The 12,855-nt window shown below is 46.1% G+C and overlaps 1 pseudogene; it reads left to right on the top strand.

Annotated features, from left to right (window-relative positions):
- The window catches only part of LOC112234749, a 53,624-nt pseudogene that overhangs the window by 19,045 nt on the left and 21,724 nt on the right, over nucleotides 1-12,855 (top strand).

The raw sequence follows: 12,855 nt of genomic DNA, 5'->3' as shown, positions 1-12,855 counted from the left end.
ACCTACCAAATCCACCACCGTATGTTGGCAACCACTATGCTACTAGGCTAACACTAGCACTCCTCTGCTAGAGGGAGATCAGTGGTTAATATCACACAGTCTAACCAAATCCACCACCGTATTGGCAACCACTATGCTTAGGCTAACACTAGCACCTTAGAGGGAGATCAATGGTTAAGACACGGTCTTTTCTCAGTCTACCTACCAAATCCACCACCGTATGTTTGGCAACCACTATGCTACTAGGCTAACACTAGCACTCCTCTGCTAGAGGGAGATCAATGGTTAATATCACACGGCCTTTTCTCAGTCTACCTACCAAATCCACCACCGTATGTTGGCAACCACTATGCTACTAGGCTAACACTAGCACTCCTCTGCTAGAGGGAGATCAATGGTTAATATCACACGGTCTTTTCTCAGTCTACCTACCAAATCCACCACCGTATGTTGGCAACCACTATGCTACTAGGCTAACACTAGCACTCCTCTGCTAGAGGGAGATCAATGGTTAATATCACACAGCCTTTTCTCAGTCTACCTACCAAATCCTCAACTCTGGCGCTACAACCATAGAAATAGAGTGATATTCTGATGACCACAACCACCATGGCGCTACACTAAAGGAAGTGAAGGGTTAATATGAAAGGGTCTTATCTTGACATTGACCTACTTCCTCCATGGCTGCTCAGAGTTAGACTCAGGGGTCAGGTTAATAACAGGCTAATAAGGCCTTTCTGCCACTGTGACCAGCGGTGCAAAACCGACCAACACCTCTCTAACCTCCGCGGCTCTCTGAACCCACTAAGCTCTGGCCAATCAGACACAAGGTCAAGGGTCCTCCTAGGGCCTGTCAGAGAGGGGATAAGCCAAGGCGTTTGGACGTTTGGCCACAGTTATTAAATAGAAGCCTGGGATTAAGATTTAAGCATTAAGAAAGCTACTGGATAAGTAAGTAACTCCGTCTGTCCAGAGTGGCCCATGTCAAGCGGCGAGTGGAATACTTTCTTTTGAAGGATAAAAGAGTCATGAGATAGTATGGATTAAGGGCAGAGGAAGCAATGTATAGTCAATGGTGATCAGTGCCAGGTGACTACAAGATTCAGACCTGGGTTCAAATACTGTTTGATATCTTATTTAATACCTTATAAAAAGGGGGGGATTGTACTTTTGGGACTATTATATTGGTCCCATTGCGTCAGGTAAGCTTAATAGAGACCAGGCAACATATTTGAAATGATGAAATGATTTAGAATAGTATTTGAACCCAGGTCTGGTTCATATGTGTGTTTTATGGCACCTGTTCTCTTCATGGGGCCTAATGAGGTAGATACACTTCAAGCTGAGAAAAATGACCTAGATATGAAGTCTTAATCGCTTGAACTCTGAGGTTTTACAGAGGATCCTGTCCAGGTGCAAATCTCAAATCAGAGGTTTCCGTGTGCATAGTGCACAGACTCAAACATTGTAAGAACTAATTAATTAATCTTTCTGTTTTTCACCACAACAAATGTGAGCTACTTTCACAATACTAAGGTTTAACACCAAGGGGTAAAAGGTCTATTTTAAGCCTATAGACATGAAGTTACCCTTGTCCCTCAGAGGTGCTGCTGGTGCTTAAAGGGATACCGCCGGTGCTTAAAGGGATACCGCCGGTGCTTAAAGGGATACCGCCGGTGCTTAAAGGGATAGGGCTGGTGCTTAAAGGGATACCGCCAGTGCTTAAAGGGATACCGCCGGTGCTTAAAGGGATACTGCCGGTGCTTAAAGGGATAGGGCTGGTGCTTAAAGGGATACCGCTGGTGCTTAAAGGGATAGGGCTGATGCTTAAATCAAATCAAATCAAATCCAATTTTATTTGTCACATACACATGGTTAGCAGATGTTAATGCGAGTGTAGCGAAATGCTTGTGCTTCTAGTTCCGACAATGCAGTAATAACCAACAAGTAATCTAACTAACAATTCCAAAAAAAAAACTACTGTCTTATACACAGTGTAAGGGGATAAAGAATATGTACATAAGGATATATGAATGAGTGATGGTACAGAGCAGCATAGGCAAGATACAGTAGATGATATCGAGTACAGTATATTCATATGAGATGAGTATGTAAACCAAGTGGCATAGTTAAAGTGGCTAGTGATACATGTATTACATAAGGATGCAGTCGATGATATAGAGTACAGTATCTACGTATGCATATGAGATGAATAATGTAGGGTAAGTAACATTATATAAGGTAGCATTGTTTAAAGTGGCTAGTGATATATTTACATCATTTCCCATCAATTCCCATTATTAAAGTGGCTGGAGTTGAGTCAGTGTCAGTGTCAGTGTGTTGGCAGTAGCCACTCAATGTTAGTGGTGGCTGTTTAACAGTCTGATGGCCTTGAGATAGAAGCTGTTTTTCAGTCTCTCGGTCCCAGCTTTGATGCACCTGTACTGACCTCGCCTTCTGGATGACAGCGGGGTGAACAGGCAGTGGCTCGGGTGGTTGATGTCCTTGATGATCTTTATGGCCTTCCTGTAGCATCGGGTGGTGTAGGTGTCCTGGAGGGCAGGTAGTTTGCCCCGGTGATGCGTTGTGCAGACCTCACTACCCTCTGGAGAGCCTTACGGTTGAGGGCGGTGCAGTTGCCATACCAGGCGGTGATACAGCCCGCCAGGATGCTCTCGATTGTGCATCTGTAGAAGTTTGTGAGTGCTTTTGGTGACAAGCCGAATTTCTTCAGCCTCCTGAGGTTGAAGAGGCGCTGCTGCGCCTTCCTCACGATGCTGTCTGTGTGAGTGGACCAATTCAGTTTGTCTGTGATGTGTATGCTGAGGAACTTAAAACTTGCTACCCTCTCCACTGCTGTTCCATCGATGTGGATGGGGGTGTTCCCTCTGCTGTTTCCTGAAGTCCACAATCATCTCCTTAGTTTTGTTGACGTTGAGTGTGAGGTTATTTTCCTGACACCACACTCTGAGGGCCCTCACCTCCTCCCTGTAGGCCGTCTCGTCGTTGTTGGTAATCAAGCCTACCACTGTTGTGTCGTCCGCAAACTTGATGATTGAGTTGGAGGCGTGCGTGGCCACGCAGTCGTGGGTGAACAGGGAGTACAGGAGAGGGCTCAGAACGCACCCTTGTGGGGCCCCAGTGTTGAGGATCAGCGGGGAGGAGATGTTGTTGCCTACCCTCACCACCTGGGGCGGCCCGTCAGGAAGTCCAGTACCCAGTTGCACAGGGCGGGGTCGAGACCCAGGGTCTCGAGCTTGATGACGAGCTTGGAGGGTACTATGGTGTTGAATGCCGAGCTGTAGTCGATGAACAGCATTCTTCACATAGGTATTCCTCTTGTCCAGATGGGTTAGGGCAGTGTGCAGTGTGGTTGAGATTGCATCGTCTGTGGACCCATTTGGGCGGTAAGCAAATTGAAGTGGGTCAAGGGTGTCAGGTAGGGTGGAGGTGATATGGTCCTTGACTAGTCTCTCAAAGCACTTCATGATGACGGATGTGAGTGCTACGGGGCGGTAGTCGTTTAGCTCAGTTACCTTAGCTTTCTTGGGAACAGGAACAATGGTGGCCCTCTTGAAGCATGTGGGAACAGCAGACTGGTATAGGGATTGGTTGAATATGTCCGTAAACACACCGGCCAGCTGGTCTGCGCATGCTCTGAGGGCGCGGCTGGGGATGCCGTCTGGGCCTGCAGCCTTGCGAGGGTTAACACGTTTAAATGTCTTACTCACCTCGGCTGCAGTGAAGGAGAGACCGCATGTTTTCGTTGCAGGCCGTGTCAGTGGCACTGTATTGTCCTCAAAGCGGGCAAAAAAGTTATTTAGTCTGCCTGGGAGCAAGACATCCTGGTCCGTGACTGGGCTGGGTTTCTTCCTGTAGTCCGTGATTGACTGTAGACCCTGCCACATGCCTCTTGTGTCTGAGCCGTTGAATTGAGATTCTACTTTGTCTCTGTACTGGCACTTAGCTTGTTTGATAGCCTTGCGAAGGGAATAGCTGCACTGTTTGTATTCAGTCATGTTACCAGACACCTTGCCCTGATTAAAAGCAGTGGTTCGCGCCTTCAGTTCCACACGAATCCTGCCATCAATCCACGGTTTCTGGTTAGGGAATGTTTTAATCGTTGCTATGGGAACGACATCTTCAACAACGCACATTCTAATGAACTCGCACACCGAATCAGCGTATTCGTCAATGTTGTTGTCTGACGCAATACGAAACATCTCCCAGTCCACGTGATGGAAGCAGTCTTGGAGTGTGGAGTCAGCTTGGTCGGACCAGCGTTGGACAGACCTCAGCGTGGGAGCTTCTTGTTTTAGTTTCTGTCTGTAGGCAGGGATCAACAAAATGGAGTCGTGGTCAGCTTTTCCGAAAGGGGGCGGGGCAGGGCCTTATATGCGTTGCGGAAGTTGATGAACAATGATCCAGGGTCTTTCCACCCCTGGTTGCGCAATCGATATGCTGATAAAATTTAGGGAGTCTTGTTTTCAGATTAGCCTTGTTAAAATCCCCAGCTACAATGAATGCAGCCTCCGGATAAATCGTTTCCAGTTTGCAGAGAGTTAAATAAAGTTCGTTCAGAGCCATCGATGTGTCTGCTTGGGGGGATATATACGGCTGTGATTATAATCGAAGAGAATTCTCTTGGTAGATAATGCGGTCTACATTTGATTGTGAGGAATTCTAAATCAGGTGAACAGAAGGATTTGAGTTCCTGTATGTTTCTTTCATCACACCATGTCACGTTGGCCATAAGGCATACGCCCCCGCCCCTCTTCTTACCAGAAAGATGTTCGTTTCTGTCGGCGCGATGCGTGGAGAAACCCGCTGGCTGCACCGCTTCGGATTGCGTCTCTCCAGTTAGCCATGTTTCCGTGAAGCAGAGAACGTTACAGTCTCTGATGTCCCTCTGGAATGCTACCCTTGCTCGGATTTCATCAACCTTGTTGTCAAGACTGGACATTGGCAAGAAGAATGCTAGGGAGTGGTGCACGATGTGGGATAGGGCTGGTGCTTAAAGGGATACCGCTGGTGCTTAAAGGGATACCGCTGGTGCTTAAAGGGATAGGGCTGATGCTTAAAGGGATAGGGCTGATGCTTAAAGGATATGGCTGAGGCTGCCATGTCAGTGAGTCACCAGGAGTAATGGAGCCTCTCTCTGCACCTCACCTTTAACCCCTCTGCTAATACTGTCTGGTTTGGGTCAGAGGTGACAGAGAGTGAGAGAGAGAGAGAGAGAGAGAGAGAGAGAGAAAGATACAGACAGACAGACAGACAGACAGACAGACAGACAATCAAAGAGACAGGGATTCCCTTGAACAGACTGCCACTTACAGTATCTATCTGAGTCACTGTCAGCAAGTGATCCATTAAAAACTGGTCTCTCTCTCTCTCTGTCCTGTTTTGGCCCATTCCCCCGAGACTGGTAAGAAGGTAAGAGTCTAGCCAGGGGAAGGCAACCCTGCCAAAGGAGCCAGGAAACTGACACACATATCTGGGTGAGGAGGTGAGAAACCCTAGCCAGGCACTGACTGAGAGTGTGTGTGTGTGTGTGGGGGGGACAATGGAGTGAGAGAGGAAATTAGAAACAAGGCATCACTCAAGAGGCCTGTGATGGAGGATTTGGGGGTAAGCCCTGACATTCAGTTATCAAGTTACCCGTCACAATTTAAAATATCTGTCTTTTGTCATAGGGCTCAATGAGTTTACAAAAACTGATGTCAAAGTTTTGTCTTCCAGGTGGAAACAAGCTGAAGCCGCAGCCATTCCGGCTCAACTGGTCGTGGATCAGCCTGGAGAAGGAGTACTATCTGGTGGATGAGGACGCCAAATTCCTGGAGGTGACGCTCAGACGCAGGGGATACCTGGGAGAGACATCCTTCGTCAGTGAGTATTGGAAGTCTTACACAGTATTTACCACAGATCTACAGCAGCCTTTACCTAAACAGATAAATACAATGACTAAAATGGGACCTATAGCAATATTTACCTCTAGACATAGATATAGAATGACTAGAATGGGTCCTATAGGAGTATTTAACTCTAAACATTGATATAGAATGACCTAGAAATACAATGACTAGAATGGGGCATGTGAAGTGTTCCAAAAAAAACATTTTCACATGATTTCACATGTGAAATTTTACGTGAAATTGTGATTTTCCACATGTGAAACCATGCAGTTTTTTTTAATGTAAGGGAACATAGATATAGAATGACTAGAATGGGGACCCATTAGCAGTGTTTACCTCTAACATAGAAATAGAATGAATACAATGGGTACAAGGCTCCTCAGTCATTTTACAGAATACTAATGGGTACACTCAATATGGCTGACATGGAGATGCTGAATGTCTTGAACAGGATTTACATCAGATCTATAGTATTTTGGTTTGATTTTGGATTTATTAGGATCCCCATTAGCCGATGCCAAGGGCGTGGACTCTGAAAAAAGGTGCTATCTAGAACCATAAAGGGTCATTCGGCTGTCCCAACCCTTTTTATTGCAGGTATCAAACCCTTTTGGTGCCAGGTAGAACCCTTTTGGTTCTCTTATAGGGACAGCTGAAGAACCATTTTGGAACCCTTTTTCTAAGAGTGTACCATTCCTGTTGGAACTGGCTTGCACTTCGTTGGTTAATCCCCTTAGTACATTTCTCCCATTGTTTTCTCTGCTTGCCACTCAGATAAAGGTAGTTTTAAATTGCCACTATTTTATCCCTAATGGGGTGTAAATATTTCAATCATCCACCACCATCAACTCTGACTAGGGGTACTCCGAAAAGATGTACATGTCAGTGGAGAGACTATTCAGAAAGCAGGACCTATTAAACTGTCATTGTGTTAAAAGACTGATTGGCCCTTTAAGGGTCTTCATGGAGTGTATGTGTCTGTTATTGCCCTGCCATTAGAAGAAGCCTAAGAATAAAACAGACCCCCTGGTTATCAATCTTCCCTGTGTGTGTTCCTGTTTGACTGATGACCCATTTCCTGTCTCGCTGGTGAAAAACCTAGTTTGATTGAGGGGTCAGATAGCCCTTCCTCATAGAGGTCACCAGGTAATGTCAACATGCTTGTCTGTTTGGCTACATCCAACACACAAGCTTTTATACATAGGCTCCTATATGTACAGTTGTCTTTGACGATGCAGTAGTGGGCAAATATGAACAAAGACAGACAATGAGAGCTAACCAGGCAACTACAGTCTGTAAATCACAGTCAACCTGCAGTCAACTCACATCCTCTGAGGCCCTGCAAACTACACAGTGCTACGTGTCATTATTATAAAGCTATTCAGTTCAATTAGGTTCAGTTCAACTCAATTCAGTTCAGCTCAGCTTACCTCAGCTAAATTACAATTAAATGTAATTAAATGAGGTTCTATTTAGTTCAGTTCGATATGGTTCTATTCAGGCATCACCACCAAGGATGGCACTGCGGAGAAGGACAAGGACTTCCGGGGCAAGGCCCAGAAGCAGGTCCAGTTCAACCCAGGCCAGACAGTTGCCACCTGGAGGGTGAAGATCTTCACGGACCAGGAGTTTGAGACCAGCGAGACCTTTGAGATCCAGCTGTCGGAGCCTGTCATGGCCGTGCTGGAGTACCCCGATACAGCCACTGTGGAGATAGTGGACCCTGGTGATGGTAAGAATGAACAGTCTTATCTGCAGATTGTCTGTTTGATTTGCCCTCCGACATGAAATCCTTTATGAATAGTAGACAGGCTTTAAGTCAATTGGAAAGGCTACATTCATTTACATAATTGTAAATGAAAAAAAATATATATAATTGTAAACAAAAACAAAAATATAATTGTATCCTTCATTTAAGATCCCCGAATCAGATCATGTTTATTGTTCCATTGTTGGGCAATTTGATGACAGCAGCAAATATGCATGGATCAAATAAGTACAGACTCACCTGAGCTTGTAAACTCTTGTTCTCTTGTTCTCTTTGGCCTATCCTCTGTGTTTCTCCCATAGAGATCCTGTTAAATGACTATTCTAATTCTGAATTCTATGGTTTCTCCCTCTTTCCTCTGCAGAGTCCACGGTGTTCATCCCCCAGGCAGAGTATAAGATAGAGGAGGACATTGGGGAGCTGCTGGTGCCTGTTCGCCGCTCTGGAGACCTCAGCCAGGAACTCATGGTCGTCTGCTACACCCAGCAAGGTGAATACAGTCAAATATATCATTCAAATACATGGGTTTTTACAAAGATTAAATGCATGAATAAAATACACATAGATATACAGTGCAACCTTATTCTAAAATGGATCAAAAATATTAATAATCTCATCAATCCAACACCCAATACCCCGTAATGACAAAGCAAAAACATATTTTTAGAATTGTAAAAAGTTAAAAACAGAAATACCTTATTTACATAAGTATTCAGACCCTTTGCTATGAGACTCGAAATTGAGCTCAAGTGCATCCTGTTTCCATTGATCATCCTTGAGATGTTTCTACAACTTGATTGGAGTGCAGTTGTGGTAGATTCAATTGATTAGACATGATTTGGAAAGGTGCACACCTGTCAATATAAGTTCCCACAGAAGACAGTGCATCTCAAATCAAAACCCAAGCCATGAGGTCGAAGGAATTGTCCGTAGAGCTCCGAGACAGGATTGTGTCGAAGCACAGAGCTGGGGAAGGGTACCCAAGAACACAGTGGCCTCCATCATTCTTAAATAGAAGAAGTTTGTAACCACCAAGACTGAGCAATCGTGGGAGAAGGGCCTTGGTCAGAACCCAATGGTCACTCTGACAGAGTTCCAGAAGGACAACCATCTCTGCAGCACTCCACCAATCAGGCCTTTATGGTAGAGTGGCCAGACGGAAGCCACTCCTCAGTAAAAGGCACATGACAGCCCTCTTGGAGTTTGCCACAAGGCACCTAAAGAACTCTCAGACCATGAGAAAAAAGATTCTCTGGTCTGATGAAACCAAGAGTGAACACTTTGGCCTGAATGCCAAGCGTCCCCTCTGGAAGAAACCTGGCACCATCCCTATGGTGAAGCATGGTGGTGGCAGCATCATGCTGTGGGGATGTTTTTCAGCGGCAGGGACTAAGAGATTAGTCAGGATCGAGAGAAAGATGAACGGAGCAAAGTACAGAGCACTCAGGACCTCAGACTGGGGCGAAGGTTCCCCTTCCAACAAGACAACGACCTAAGCACACAGCCAAGACAACGCAGGAGTGGCTTTGGGCCAAGTCTCTGAATGTCCTTGAGTGGCCCAGCCAGAGCCCGAACTTGAACCCGATCGAACATCTCTGGAGAGATCTGAAAATAGCTGTGCAGCGACGCTCCACATCCAACCAGACAGAACTTGAGAGGATCTGCAGAGAAGAATGGGACAAACTCCCTAAATATAGGTGTGCCAAGCTTGTAGCATCATACCCAAGAAGACTCAATGCTGTAAAGGTGCTTCAACAAAGTACTGAGTAAACAGTAAGAACTTATGTAAATGTAATATTTCAGTTTTTGCTTTGTCATTATGGGGTATTGTGTGTAGATTGATGAGAGGAAAAAATGATTTTATCCATTTTAGAATAAGGCTGTAACATAACAAAATGTGGAAAAAGTCAAGGGGTCTGAATACTTTCCGAATGCACTGTAGATATATTGTAACATAAAACTACTCTCCTTCCCCCACAACTGCCTGTCATTCTTCTATTGACCCTTAACCATTGACCCCTGAACTCCTTTTCCCAACAGCCAGTGCGACGGGCACCATCCCCAGCACGGTCCTCTCCTACAGCGACTACATCACGCGTCCCGAGGACCACACCAGCGTGCTCCGCTTCGACAAGGACCAGAGGGAGAAGCCCTGCCGCATCATCATCATCGACGATTCGCTCTACGAGGAGGAAGAGAGCTTCAACGTAACCCTCAGCATGCCCATGGGGGGCCAGGTGGGAGCCACCTTCCCCAGCGCGAAGGTCACCATCCTGGCCGACAGCGACGACGGTGAGTGGGTTTGTTGGGCGTATGGTGGGTGGTGGCATCTATAGTCACCTGTTGAATACAGAGGTCAATCAATTGTCATGAAACCCTACTTGAAACTTGAAACCCTAGTTCAAATAGTTCAACACACAGGTTCAAGTCAACTTGAATGCTACTCGTCAATGGCAACAGACTCAAGGATTCCTGACCCTTTACTATATTGACTATAAAGGAAACTCTACCAGTATCAGAATTACTTCCTATTCGACCCTCCAGTCTCTTGGGTTCAGTGAACAGGAGTACACTCTTTAAAAAAAAGTGTGATCTAGAACCTAAAAGGGTTCTTCGGCTGTCTCCATAGGATAACCCTTCAATAAAAAAAGTTTGGTTCCGGGTAGAACTCTTTTAGGTTCCCCTTCCACAGCGGGTTCTACCTAGAACCAAAAAGGTTTATCCTATGGGGCCAGCAGAATAACCCTTTATGAACCCTGTTTTAAAAGATAAACAAATGAAGTGTTTCAAAGGGGCTCCTTTCAGCTTTTCTCCATGACTTCCTGGGTCTTCCTATGGGCCACTCCTAATCATATGACTTCCTGGGTCTTCCTATGGGCCACTCCTAAACATATGACTTCCTGGGTCTTCCTATGGGCCACTCCTAATGATATGACTTCCTGGGACTTCCTATGGGCCACTCCTAATCATATGACTTCCTGGGTCTTCCTATGGGCCACTCCTAATGATATGACTTCCTGGGACTTGGGCCACTCCTAATCATATGACTTCCTGGGACTTCCTATGGGCCACTCCTAATGATATGACTTCCTGGGACTTCCTATGGGCCATATGACTTCCTGGGACTTCCTAATCTAATGATATGACTTCCTGGGACTTCCTATGGGCCACTCTAATGATATGACTTCCTGGGACTTCCTATGGGCCACTCCTAATCATATATGGGACTTCCTGGGCCACTCCTAATGATATGACTTCCTGGGATGGGCCACTCCTAATCATATGACTTCCTGGGACTTCCTATGGGCCACTCCTAATGATATGACTTCCTGGGACTTCCTATGGGCCACTCCTAATCATATGACTTCCTCTATGTTTGTTATGGGGGCTTAACTGTTGCCCGAGACACTTTGATGTGCCCAGTTACAATTTACAAGTGTACAGGTGTGTGTGTCTTTGTCTCTGGGTTTTTGTGTGTCAGTCTCTGTCTGTGCTGTGTGTTGTATGTCAGTGTGCACCTGTGATGCCTTAGCAACCAAACCCTTTCATCCACATTGATTTATTATCATTTGATCTCCCAGCAGTTGTCTAATATTCAACACAGTCGCTGAAAACACAGAGTCGTGCAACTAGATACAACACTATTGAACTGATAACAGGGTCATTACTTTTCACTGACGATAGACGCGTATCAATAGCATTACTTTGCTTCACTCTTTGTTCTCCTGTTAGTGAGGTAGAATAAAGGAACAATTGATGCAGCCATGCCAAAAGCACTAGGGTAAAGAGAAAAGACAGGAGACTGAAAGAGAGAGAGCTGGTGCCAAACAGTAGATGAAAGGAGAGAGGATAGGCAGGAAAGATGTGGTTAGAAGTTGTTTTATCAACAACAAAAAACAACTGAGCCACATAGGAACTACAGTAGGGCTTGTGAGAGCATGTAGACCGTAGGACTGTACAAAGCCTAGTGAAGCCTCTTTGGTGAGAGTGTTACCATCAACACCATAACTCAGAGGCCAGGTGCTGAGGATCCTCCAGCCATCATCAACACCATAACTCAGAGTCCGGGTGCTGGGGATCCTCCAGCCATCATCAACACCATAACTCAGAGGCCGGGTGCTGGGGATCCTCCAGCCATCATCAACACCATAACTCAGAGGCCGGGTGCTGGGGATCCTCCAGCCATCATCAACACCATAACTCAGAGTCCGGGTGCTGGGGATCCTCCAGCCATCATCAACACCATAACTCAGAGTCAACACCCGGGTGCTGGGGATCCTCCAGCCATCATCAACACCATAACTCAGAGGCCGGGTGCTGGGGATCCTCCAGCCATCATCAACACCATAACTCAGAGTCCGGGTGCTGGGGATCCTCCAGCCATCATCAACACCATAACTCAGAGTCCGGGTGCTGGGGATCCTCCAGCCATCATCAACACCATAACTCAGAGGCCGGGTGCTGGGGATCCTCCAGCCCGGGTGATGCCCTTCTTTACTGTAACCACTGGTCTCTATGTGTAATCTATTCCACTACAGGTCCACTCATGCATGGTACCATTCCCCAAAGCCACACAAAGACAGACAGTGGCACACAAACACACTCAACCCAAGACAAAAGCACCTCTCCCCACATGTTTGTCTTGACTCCCCTCTCTTTGCCGGGTCCTTCCCCTCCTCCCTGGTCCCTCCTCTCGCTCTACCCCTGACTACACACTACAGCTGTTCTATCCTATACTTCTAGTAACAGGTGGTAGAACTGGGAAGAGAGAAAATACAATCGAATAGAAACTCCAGTCTTAACTACACTGGACAACCCTCTGTCATGACACATAAAACAGCTCTCTGAACGTGTTTTGTTCTGAGACACTCCTCCAACTCCACCACTCAGTGGAGCTGGGGGAAAACAGAGGGCTTCCCTTTGTGTTGCAGGGGCCAAGAGGCAGGTGGGGAAACAGGGATTTGTGGGAGAGGAATGTCAAATGACAGGCATGTTTTTCCTCCGGCTCCTGTTTGATGGTTTTCAGCCTCCATTTTTGTTTTATTTGTGTAGCTGTTATCTGAGATGGGGGTGATGGTTTGTTTACAACTTCAAGGACGCTCTGGAAGTAAAAAAAACCCAACATATTAGGATATCGTATCGACATAAATGTTCCCTCTTTTCATTTGCATGTAC

This window comes from Oncorhynchus tshawytscha, linkage group LG11 (assembly GCF_018296145.1).
Source record: "Oncorhynchus tshawytscha isolate Ot180627B linkage group LG11, Otsh_v2.0, whole genome shotgun sequence".
Classification (NCBI taxonomy): Eukaryota; Metazoa; Chordata; class Actinopteri; order Salmoniformes; family Salmonidae; genus Oncorhynchus; species Oncorhynchus tshawytscha.
The sequence above is the reverse complement of the archived record's forward strand: the minus strand, read 5'-3'. Positions and strand labels throughout refer to the sequence as shown.